Genomic DNA, 13,046 nt, shown 5'->3' with positions numbered 1-13,046 from the left:
GCACTGAGTAACAATCTCCTCTGTCAGAGAGATAAGTGATCGTAGAGCAAACACTAAGAGAAACAGAGAATTGTATTAACAATAATGTCAGACAGAAAGCCATAGAAACAGATAAGGGATACCTAATCCTGGATCGTGGTAGACTCCATAGAGCTTGCCGTGAATTTTGACAGTCAGCAGCGTTCTCGTTGCCAAGGATACGCAGGAGCAGTGAATACATTACAGGGGCCGTGGTAAGACAAAATAAGCAGTTTGGCGATTTACAGACACATCGACAAGTACAAGAACGGAGGACATCAACAAGGGACCCTGCTCATTCAGAACAAATGGATACAGGTAGGGTGATATTAATAATGGTAATAGTACTTAAATTAATATATTATTTAGCAAGAAACTTAGTAAATCTGCTAAAAATGACACAATTAGATTTAACTTGTACATCGACATGTACAAGAACGGAGGACATCAATAAGGGTCCCTGCTTGTTCAGAACAAATAGATACAGGTACAGTGATAATGATAATGGTAATTGTACTTACATTATTATATTATCTAGCGAGAAACTTAATAAGTCTATAAATAACGACATAATCAGATTTATCAAGGATGTCAGGAGAAAAATCTAATATTAAGTAGGATGACTGTGTGGATCTATAAATGGATAAAACAAGTGATGGGCAACAATTTATTGTGGGGGGAAGAGGACATGTTTAATCTAAAGAGGTTTCAGATATGTCATTGAGTCCTCCAGGGTGTAGGCATGCTAATTTGTAGATCCAGTAATTTTCTCTTTGTTGAGATGGTTAAATCTATTGGTTATCCCAGCCGGAACTTGTTCAATTGGTGTTATCACAATATTTTCAAAACTACACTCGTGTACTAGTGAACAATGGCGTGATACACTATGATGAGGAAAGCCTTTATTGGTATTTGACTGATGTTTATTGATTCTACAGCGTAGGGATTGAATAGTCCTTCCAATGTATTGCAGATTGCAAGGACATTGTAATAAATAGATGACATAGTCACTACCACAGTTTAAAAACATTTTAATATTGAAACTTTCTAAGGTAACCACTGAAGTGTAAGTTTTAACCCTATGTGCAATGTTAGAACAACACATGCACCTAGAGTGGCTGCAACGGTAAGATCCAATCACAGTTGGAAGCATTGTAGTGGATATAGGTTTTGGATTACGTAATCTGCTGGGAGCAAGGATGTTTCGTAATGTCTGTGATCTTCTAAATGTGATATTAGGTTTAGTTGGTAGGCAATTTTTCAAAAATGCATCATTCATTAGTATGTGCCAGTGTTTGCAAAGGATAGACCTAATTTGTTTACTAACATTATTAAAAGTAGTTATAAAATTAAATTTAGAATATTCAGTGTCTGAGGTTTTAAGAACAGGTAGTAGACATTCCTCCTGAGAAATGGTTTTGACTTTATTCAGAGCACCCTTAATTAGGCTTTTAGGGAAGTGTTTTTCTTTGAACCGTTTTTCTAAAATTTTAACCTCAGAGTTAAATTTTTTAGGGTCAGAGCAATTTTTCTTAATCCTTTTGAATTGGACAAACGGGATATTCTTAATCCAGGGAGGATAATGTTCACTGTTAAAATCTAAATAACTGTTCACGTCTACAGTTTTAAAATGGGTTTTGGTGATCAGTTTACCCTTATTATCTTTACCAATGGTCAAATCTAGGAAGTCTATTGTACTGGCAGAATAATTGTGCGTAAAGTTCAGGCCAAAGTCGTTCATATTAAGATGTTTGATGAAAAGATCGGCATCAGAGCTATTTCCGTTCCAAATTAAGAACAAGTCGTTTATATAACGACGGTAAAAGATGATATAATCTCTACATGGGAGCATTTGAAGAGATATACATTTTGGGTGACCAGCTAAGTCCAAGGCACTTAACATCACGTGTTCACCTCAAAAGATACTTATAGCTAAATCCGTATCTCAGTTTCCTTGGTTTACCTCTTCTATAAAATATCTGGGCCTACAGATTTCCGTGTCCCAAAAATCCTGGCTCGCACTTAACTATTCTCCCCTATTAGACCAGATTTAATTGATTATTAAATCATGGAACCTACTGTATATTTCTTGGATAGGTAGGAGCAATTTACTTAAGGTGCTCATCATTCCCAAGCTGACATATTTAATGCAATCTGTGCCTATACGTCTACCCCAATACTTTTTCCGCAAACTACATAGACAACTATTGAACTATACATGGAACGGGAAGGGACATCTTCTATCGCTAAATACTTTGACTCGGCCGAAACATCAAGGTGGGATCAATGCAGGTTTATTATTAAGCAATTCAACTGGGCAGGGCTATAGAGTGGCATAATTATTTTTCTCTTAAGATGTATAAATCGATAGAAGAGGAAAAATTTGAATCTTCATTGACACAAGCTTTGTTTCACTCTAGAGATTTAAGGGGCACCATGCACCATGGTTAACTTACTGACAAAGGCAACTCTAAGTGTGTGGAGAACAATTTCTGACGCCAAGAAATTAAGTCCTAAACCTCCTCCATTGATGAAAGTCGGAGACCTGTTGGGACTGGGAGACCCGGCTCCAAAATTGTGGTTCTCTTTACAAACTACTATGAAAGGAAAGGTGGTTGGTGACATACTACAAGATGAGGCTCTCTCCTCGTTCACAGAATTACAATTACTATTCCCTACTGCCTCTATCAACCACCTACATTACTCACAAATATTGTTAAACTTTAGAAATCTTTCTAAACAAGATTATTTTCTGAGAGACCTCTCATGGTTTGAGCAATTGAGGACTATGACTCAACCTGTTTCTAAACTCACCTCAAAATGATATAGATATCTTATCTTAAGGTCAGATCTTCCCCATTTGCCTTATATTAGTGCCTGGGGAAAATAATTAGACACTACATTTACCCATACTGAGCTATCAAACATACTCCTGAACTGTTTTGGTCACTGTAGATGTATTGCTATACAGGAAACGAAACACTATAAACTTGTGAGCAGATGGTATAAAATATGGTTCTCCTTCATAAATATGACAGTAAAATGCCTCAGATCTGCTGGAGATGTCTGGCACACATAGGCACATATACTCACCTTTGGTGGGATTGCCACCTTATTAAAACGTTTTGGTCCAAAGTGGAAGAAATAGTGGCTTCTTTTTACCCACATGCCCTCCGCTGTCTCCAAAGAGAGTGTTTCTGAACTTACATCTAACTCTTCCAAACTCTTTTAATAAAGTCCTGTAGTTTCAACAGCTAAAGCTGTGATTCCACTTTACTGGAGAAAAGAGGATACACCATCCAATCTCTTGATGGTTGGGAAAGGTGGCCCACATATCTAAATTGGAGGAGTTGAGGCATGTTGCTCAGCGAAATTCAAATACAAGAAAATCTGGTCTTCATGGCTTACCTCTCTCCAAGAACTACAATGATATGGGAGCTCTCCTCCACATGATTTACATGCTTTATATGTCTTCCCACAACTTGCTTGCAATGTCATATTCTATACTTTACATTATCATCTTATGTAAATCGAATGAACCATCTGGTTGAGCTTAATCTTGTACCTAGTTCATCAGCTATATACATTTGTCTACCCTTTCGCTAACTTCATGTTTCTGACATAACTGACATACATGTACTCGACTATTAATGTTGTGACTAGATGTGCTTATCTAATTTCTCTGCAGTAAATGTTTTGTATGTTTACACATTTGTACCAATATGTTAATTTAGACATGCTATCACCTCGGCTCTGGACGTTACAGTAACCCCCCTTCTACACCCCCTCTTCTTGGGACCAGAGCGAGAGAGGAACTTCTTAATGAGGTTAGGAGCATTGAAGTTCTCTTCTGACTCCCAGGACCTCTCCTCTAGACCAAACCTCTTCCAATCCACCAAATAAAAAGTTGTTCATCCTACTTTTTGAATTCCAGGATCTCCTTAACCTTGAACACATCAGATGTACCGCTGTGGGCCTCTGCGGGACCATGAGTCTTACTACAGCGGTTCAGGACCATAGGCTTCAGGAGGGACGCATTAAAGGAGTTGGGGATTCTGAAGGTAGGAGGCAGCCGCAACTTGTAGGAGACAGGGTTCATTTGTAGTAGTATCTCAAAGGGTCTGAGGAACCTGGGAGAAAACTTGTGGGAAGTCACCATAAAATGGATATTCCTATAGGACAGCAAGACTTTTCTCCTAGTATCCACCTTTCGCTTCATGCGATTGACTGCCTGTAGAACATTGGACCGGGTTTGCTACCAGACCTGTAGAAAGTCTACAAATGCAGAGTCAGCTGTGGGTACCTGACATGTAGCCGGAACAGGAAGAGGGATTCGTGGATGTTGGACGTACACATTGTAGAATGGTGAAAAAGCAGTGCACTCACGTGTGTGGTTGTTGTATGAGAACTCGGCCCATGGAAGAAGCTATACCCAGTCATCATGCCGCGTGGAGATAAAATGGCGAAGATAATTCTCCATGATTTGGTTAATTCTCTCAACTTGGCCATTGGACTGGAGATGGTAGGCTGAAGAAAAGTCCAACTTCACGTTTACAGTGGGCTCTCCAGAACTTCGAGGTGAACTGAACCCCCAGATCAGACACAATATAAAGAGGCAAGACATGCAAGATGTGTTGGATGAAGAGGTTAGCCAGTCGAGAGGCAGATGGTAGGCCAGTCAACGGGACAAAATGAGCCATCTTCCAGAACTGGTCCACCACCACCCAGACCGTATTGCATCCTGCAGAGGAAGGAAGGTCTGTGACAAAGTCCATTGCTATATGCTGCCAGGGAGCATTGGGCACAGGCAGATGTTGGAACAGACCAGCAGGCATGGAGTGAGCAACTTTGTTTGAAGCACACACAGTGCAGGATGAGACAAAGTCCACAATATATTTGGTCAGTGTGGGCCACCAGGAATGACGGGCAATCAGAACTCGTGTTTTACGAGCACCAGCGTGCCCAGCCAGTTTGGAGCTGCGCCCCCAGCGAAGGATTCTCCTCCTGTCTGCCAACTGCACAAAAGTCCTCTCTGAAGGGATGTCTCTAACGTGCAGAGGATTAACAGAAATAATACAGGATGGATCAATGATACTTTGCGGAGACTCCACAGTCTCCTCTGTTTCGAATGACCTGGACAGGGCATCAGCCCTCATATTTTTGTCAGCAGGACGGTAGTGGAGCACAAACTGGAACTGGGCAAAGAACAGCGACCACCTGGCTTGACGGGGATTCAGCCATTGGGCCGACTAGAGATAGGCGATTGTCACGATGGGTTTGTGGACCCACTGGGCCGTACCGCCATAGCGGGATAGTAGCTGGCCAAACAGGATACCAAGGCAAAGTCAATATTTCGAATAAGGGTACCTGTGGCGCTACAGACAGTAGTGATGGGACCTTGGCAGCAGGCAGACACCAGGCACGGTGAAATACAGCAGGCGTACTATATGACACAACACGACTCGAACTCTCTATGGCACACTCCTCTTGGGACCAGAACGAAAGAGAAACTTCTTAATGAGGGTAGGAGCATTGAGATTCTCTTCTGGCTCCCAGGACCTCTCTTCTGGACCAAACCCATTCCAATCTACTAAATAAAAGGTTCTTCCTCTTACTTTTTTGGTGTCCAGGATCTCCTTAACCTCAAATATCTTTGCCGAACCACTGGGGGCAACTGCAGGGAAACGAGTCTTAGAGTAGCGGTTCAGGACCACAGGTTTCAGGAGAGAAACGTGAAAGGATTTGGGGAGGGTAGTGGGCAGCCGAAGCTTATAAGAGACTGGGTTTATCCGCTGCAGGATCTCAAAGCGTCCGAGTAACCTGGGAGCGTATTTGCATGATGGCACCCTCAGTCTGATATTTCTTGAGGACAGCCAGACCGTGGTACCCGGAAGAAACAGAGGCGTCTATCTTCCCCTCGTATCTGCCTTTCAATTCATGCGGTCAACTGCCTGCAGAATAGAGGACCGAGTTTACTGCCAGATGCATAAAAAGTCCCAGAATGTAGCAGACACAGGGAGAGGAATATGTGGATGTTGGCCGTAAACTATGAAGAATGGTGTGGAGGCGGTGTACTCACTTGTGTGGTTGTTATAGGAGAACTCGGCCCAAGGCAGAAGCTGCACCCACTCATCATGCTGCCTGGAGACGAAGTATCGTATCTAGTTCTCCATGATCTGATTGACCCTCTCAACTTGGACTGGGGGTGGTAGGCTGAGGAAAAGTCCTACTTTATATCGAGGAGTTTACAGTGGGCCCTCCAGAACTTTGAGGTGAACTGAACCCCCCGATCAGTCACGATATGCAGAGGTAGACCGTGAAGGTGAAAGATGTGTTGGATGAAGAGGTTGGCCAGTCGAGAAGCAGAAGGTAGGCCGGTCAGCGAAACATAATGAGCCATCTCTGAGAATTGGTCCACCACCACCTAGACCGTACTGCATCCAGAAGAGGGGGGCAGATCCGTGACGAAGTCCATTGCAATATGCTGCCAGGAAGCATTGGGCACAGGCAGAGGCTGGAGCAGGCCACCCAATGTTTGGAGTGAGCAACTTTGTTTGCTGCGCATACCGTGCAGGAAGAGACAAAGTCCATAATGTCTTTTGGCAGCGTGGCCCACCAGAACTGATGGGCAAGCAGGTCTCTGGTTTTTACGGACACCCAGATGACCTGCCAGTTTAGAGCTATGTCCCCAGCGGAGGATTCTTCTTCTGTCTGCCAGACGCACAAAAGTCCTCCCCGGAGGGATGTCTAACTTGCAGAGGGTTGACAGAGATGACGCAGGATGGGTCAATAATATTTTGTGGAGGCTCCATGTTGTCCTCTGTCTCGTACGACCAGGACAAGGCATCGGCCCTCACATTCTTGTCGGAAGGTAGATAGTGGAGCTCAAATTGGAACCGGGAGAAAAGCGACCACCCGGCAGAAAAGCGACCACCTGGATTGCCACGGATTCAGCCGTTGGGCCATCTGGAATTTGGTGAGGTTCTTTTGGTCAGTGAAAATCAGGATGGGATGAGCTGTGCCCGCTATTAGGTGTCTCCACTCCTCCTCAGCCAGTTTAATGGCCAGTAACTCCCTATCACCAATCGAGTAATTGCGCTCTGCAGAAGAGAAAAGCTTGGAGTAATAGCCACATACCATTGTCTTGCCTTTGGGACCCCTCTGAAGCAGAAGTGCGCCAGCACCATCAGAGGAGGCGTCCACCTCCAACAAAAACTGCAGAGACACATCAGGATGATGGAGGGTTGAAATGATGTGAAGGCACTCTTCAAGCTATTGAATGCAGCCTCTGCCTCTGGAGTCCACATTGTAGCGTCCATGGCCGCGGGCAGTCGGGTTTACTCACCTCCCGACGCCCGCAGCCATGGATCAGTGAGCGCTGGCTCACATCACCTTCCTAGGAGATGCCAGCGCTCACTTACGCTCCAGTCCGCTGTGTCCCTTAGGGTGTGCGTGCACGCTCGTGCCCGGTCTTAAAGGGCCAGCGTGCTCACATGTGTACAATCATCATCATCAACTACACATGATTTCCTGGACTATAAGAAGGGCTCTGTCCTTCTGATCCTTGCCTGAGCATTGTTAGTGTGTCCCAAGTCTATCCTGCAAATGGTCCCTCAGTGTTTTCCCGTTCCAGTTGTTACAGTGCCCTGTTACGTGTTCCTGTATCCCGTGCTGTGTTCTTGCTCCTGTGCCTACTAGTGTTGGAGTCGTGTCTACTGCACCTGCTGTCGTTTGCCACATCCTGGGTCATCTGCCACATCCTGTTTCATCTGCCACATCCAGTAACATCTTCCACGTCCAGTGTGATCCGCCACAACTGGCGCAACAAGCTGCACCTGCTGTCAACTGCCACGTATGGCGTAGCATGCTGCACCCACCTCCATTTGTGCCAAAGCCACGGCCACTGTCTGGACTATTCAGGTACACTAGTGCGGGACTTTGTATAGCTGGGTGGCTCTGTTGTTTGGCCAGCTGCCTCCCTACTGCATTGGTGCGGCCTAGTGGGTCCACATACCCACAGACCATGACAGTATGCTCAGGCCATGGACCCCGCTGGTCAACCTGAGGCCTAAACGACAAGCCATGCTGGCCGAGATACAAGACCTCCAGTCACGGCAAGACCAACTCCTCCTGTCGGTGAACGCCATTGCTAATCGGCTGGTTTCTCCAACCACAGTCGTCACAGCACCCATTTCTGCTGTTCCTCCTGCTACACTTTCTGTCTGTACCAGTACTGATCCCATGTGCTTCTTGCCGCTACCTCCTCGTTATGACAGAGTCACGAGGACATGCAGGGGATTTCTGAATCAGTGCATATCCACTTCAGAGGGGGGGCGGAGCTTGACCGCGAGCAGAGAAGGTGGCTTGAGACAGAGCTCCTGCGGCAACTCAGCTAACCTGAGCTCATAGAGCAAGACAAGACACAACAGAATGGTGCGGACCGGGAAGGATAAGATCAGGGAACACTCAGGCACCCCAAAACCGGGGAAAAACCAAGCCGACTTGGATAGGTTTCTGAAGAAAACTATGGAACGCTCCCAGGCGCGAAAATCAAAGATGGCGCCAGACGCAGCATGCAGCCATGAGGCAACAGAGGACTCTGATGTCGGCAGCACAGGAGATCAATCGGAGGCTGGGGGTGAGTCCACATATGTCCCTGTGTCTAGGGGATTCATAAAGCGGGTTCTATTTAAAGCACTGGGCCCCATAGCAAAAGATCTGGCCGAAATAAAAGCGGATCTGAGACATATAGGAGACAGGGTAGACACGCTGGAAACCGCACAAGCGGAGGTAGCCCGGTTTGGAACAGCAGTACAAGAGACTTTATGTGTCCAGCATGACCACATTAATATGGCTTTATTGCATGCAGAAGATCAGGAGAATCGCAGTAGACGCAAAAATATCCGGATACGTGGCCTTCCGGAATCCATCTCACATGAGGCGCTTCCTACAGTAGCACGGGAGATTTTTACATCCATTTTGGGAGAAGAGAGAGCAGGGCCTATTCAAATTGAGCGTATACATAGGGCGCTGAGGGCCAAACCACGCGCTCAGGACCCGCCTAGAGATGTAATCTGTGGCCTGCTCAGCTATGTGGATACAGCTGCACTACTAAAACAAGCAAGGTCGGCAGAAGATGTTCGCTATGAGGGAACTTCTGTTCTTCTTTTTCAAGATTTGGCTGCCTCAACACTCGCTAAACGCCGCATACTAAAGCCGCTACTAGATAAGCTACGATCTAACAACATCCCGTTTCGCTGGCTATATCCCTTTGGAGTGGCGATACACAAACAGGATAAGCATATCGTGATAAGGAAACCCGAGGATCTACAGGCGGCCTGGGACTTACTTGGATTCCAACCTATGGATATTCCCTCATGGCTCCCGTTGGCATACCCGCCGAAGATACCGTCCTTGCATGAGGCAGACCCCTGGACAAGGGTGCCCGGAACTCGATCGCCAGGGAAGAAAAATATCCACAAAGCCCAAGGACGAGACCCTGTCTGAAGTTGCTGGGATGTAATTATGTTTATATATTTGCATAATTCTTTGCACTAACAAATGGCTCCATGAAAAGGGTCCCTAATACATATTATAGATTTAAATTGTTATGAAGTCATTTTGGCACAGTTAACAACTAATCACAAATAGTGAACAGGTCCCCACTTTGGTGGATATTAAGCCTTAAAATAGGCAATTGAAGTGTCTTGTTGGTTATATACCAGATTTATAAAAAGCTGCTCAGGTGGGGTTTGGGTTGGTGTGTCTTGAGGTCAATCTCACCAGTCCTGATATGACCCCCCAAGTCTGTACTTATAGGGAGACCCCTCCTTATATTAGGGTGAAGCTACAGGTTTTTGTAGCTGATAATGTTTCACTCGCAGCTCATGTTAGAAGTTTACTCCAATATGGAGTATGGTTAAGGAATGTTATATTATTTTTCTGTTCTTTTTGCTATGTCATGTGGTATGCACAGAGAAGGGAATGGTCACATGTCAAATATGGCAGAAATTAAGATTGTGTCTCACAACGTGAGGGGTCTGAATGTCCCACAGAAGCGTAGCCAAGTTATTGGAATGTGGAAAAAACAGGCGGCACAAGTAGTCCTAATACAGGAAACGCACTTCAAAAGGTCAAAAATTCCTAACGTTCCCTCAAGAGATTTTAACTTATGGTTCCATTGCCCATATAGGTCTGCTGCTCGGGGAGTTAGCATTGCTATACATAATAGTATTCCGTTTTCACTCCTAATGAAAAAGGAAGATTTAGAGGGAAGATATTTGTTCATAAAAGGGAAAATTGGTAACACTATATATACCTTTGCTAACTTGTATGCCCCCAATGCTGGGCAGTCTTCCTGGCTCATTCGTATCTTGAACGCCCTGAGAGATTTCTCTGAGGGGATTTTAGTGGTGGGAGGAGATTTGAATATACCGCTCAATCCGATATTAGACACCGCAGGGTCACAACACACCTCGTACAAGAAGCTGGCACAACTGAATAAGGCTCTGCATTCACTACACTTAACGGATATCTGGAGATTACTACACCCTCTAGATAAAGATTATACATATTTTTCACCTACTCACAATACGTATCACAGACTGGACTATATTTTCCTGTCACAGAAATATACACCACTGGTCCGATCAGCGGACATAGGACATATTTTATTATCAGACCATGCGCCAATTTCGGTGACTCTCAGTTTGGTGGGAATCCCTAAGGGGAACTGGTGTTGGAAATTAAATGACACTCTCATTGCAGATGCGAGTAATACTCAGATAGTAGAAAACCATTTATCTCAATGCTTTAAACACAACGCATCAGATTCCGTCTCAGATCCAATTGTATGGGAGGCTCACAAGTCGGTGATGAGAGGGGAATTAATTTCACTGGGAACACATGTCAAGAAAAAGACAAATGCAGTATTAAATGACCTTTTCTCCCAGATTGCGCTTTTGGAAAAAGTTCACAAGAAAACAGTAGCTATTTCCTCCCTGGAAGAATTAACCAGCCTCAGAGAAAAGGTAAAAGATGTACTTAATGTTAAATCTGCACATCTTCTTCAAATATCGAAATATAAGCAATATGCCCATGGGGACAGGGGGAACAAGATGATGACGGCATTAATCCGTAAACAACAAGCAAAGACATTTATCCCAGAGATCAAACTGGAGACGGGAGGTGTGGCTACAGACACTGCTCAAATAGCAGAGGCTTTTCAGGCCTTTTATCACAATCTGTATAATTTACGGACTCCGTCTGGGGCACTAACACCAGGTCTTGACAGGGCTTCCCTGATTACCAGTTTTCTAGAAACTATTGACCTTCCCAAAATAGAGGGAGAAGATTTAGATATTCTGACAGGCCCATTTACAGAAAGAGAACTGGAAAAGATTTTGATGTCCATCCCTTCGGGGAAAAGTCCGGGTCCAGACGGGTTCACAATGGGATACTATAAAAAATTTAAGGCTACTTTATTGCCCCACTTCACCAAATTATGTAATTCCTTACTCAGAGGTGAACATTTTCCAAAACAAGCCCTTGAAGCTCACATCACAATCCTACCTAAAGAGGGGAAGGATCCTACATGTTGTGGCAGCTATAGACCCATTTCCCTCTTGAATACGGACATAAAGTGGTGGGCCAAGGCTTTAGCAGCCAGACTGGGAGCATTACTACCTAAAATTATAGGACCAGAACAGACTGGTTTTGTTCGAGAACGACAAGGTAAAGATAACACATGTAGAGTATTAAGACTGATTGAATACGCCAAGTTCCACAAAGTTCCCCTTGCCCTCATGGGTACAGACGCCGAAAAGGCTTTTGATAGGGTGGATTGGGAATATTTAGATATATTTAGAAGCGACCCTACAGAAATTTGGGATTCCTCAAATGTTTAGTCAAGCGATATTTTCCCTATATAAAGATCCTAGTGCTAGAATTAGGGTAAATGGGACTCTCTCCAAACCTTTTAATATTAATAATGGCACACGGCAGGGTTGTCCGTTATCGCCGTCCTTGTTCATCATAGTCATGGAGACTCTGATTCAAAAAATAAGGCAGGACCCTCAAGTGCAAGGCCTTAAGGTCGGAACATACACACATACCACAGCAGCATTTGCTGACGATTTGTTAATATTGACTTCCAATCCTGAGCCTTCGATTCCTCACCTTGCGAACCTGTTCACAGATTTTGGGGAGGTTTCCAACTTTAAGGTGAATTTTGGGAAGTCGGAGATATTAAATATTTCTAGACTGAACCAGGTCATCGAATTAATAAAAACGAACTCCCTATTTAAATGGCCTGACAGCACTCTGACATACCTGGGCATTCAGATCGCGAAAGATCCAGCACAACTATATCAGTGTAACTATATGCCCATGTTTACGGCTATACAAAAACAATTAAAATAACTCAAAGTCCCTTTTCTGTCATGGATGGGACGCAAGAATCTATTAAAAACCTATATTGTACCTAAGCTTTTATATTTGATACAGGCACTACCGATATGGTTGCCTAGAACATTTTTTGATAAGGTTCGGAAGATGTTCTCCTCCTTTTTATGGAATAATGCTAGGCCACGCTTTAAATATAGGTTACTAATACAGAAACCACGTTTTGGGGGATTGGGGGTACCAGATGTATTCACTTACTACAAGGCGAATCATTTAAATAGATGGCACTCTCTGATGAATACAACACAGTCCACTCTGTATGTGGAACTAGAGCGAGAATTACTTGAGTTGCCAGACAGACTTTATCTCTGGGGTCTGAGGTACTTCTCACCAAACTCTATTTGCTCTAGCATCTTAGTGAAGGGCACTATAAGGGTGTGGCAGGAGGTTAATGTAAAGGATCCACTTTTATCGGAAAATCACCCGCTATTACCTATGAGCCTTCTTCCTTACCTGGTTGATAGGAAGAGAATTCCAGTAAGCTCAATTTGGAAACACATGGATAATATAACAGTATCTACATTTTTTGAATCGGAGTCTCGGGATTGGGCAGCACTTTTGCTTAG

General features: G+C 44.2%; 1 long non-coding RNA gene across 1 annotated transcript in view; it reads left to right on the top strand.

Moving 5' to 3' along the window:
- Positions 1–272: 272 nt before the first annotated feature.
- Positions 273–13,046, top strand: part of LOC142658674 (uncharacterized) — a 145,450-nt gene continuing 132,676 nt past the window's right edge. Inside the window, exon 1 of the long non-coding RNA XR_012850150.1 lies at positions 273–336. This is a non-coding gene — a long non-coding RNA (uncharacterized LOC142658674). The remainder of the gene's footprint in view (positions 337–13,046) is intronic.

Source organism: Rhinoderma darwinii, chromosome 8 (assembly GCF_050947455.1).
Source record: "Rhinoderma darwinii isolate aRhiDar2 chromosome 8, aRhiDar2.hap1, whole genome shotgun sequence".
In the NCBI taxonomy this organism is placed as follows: domain Eukaryota; kingdom Metazoa; phylum Chordata; class Amphibia; order Anura; family Rhinodermatidae; genus Rhinoderma; species Rhinoderma darwinii.
Note: the sequence above shows the minus strand (reverse complement) of the source record. Positions and strands in the feature narration are given on the sequence as shown.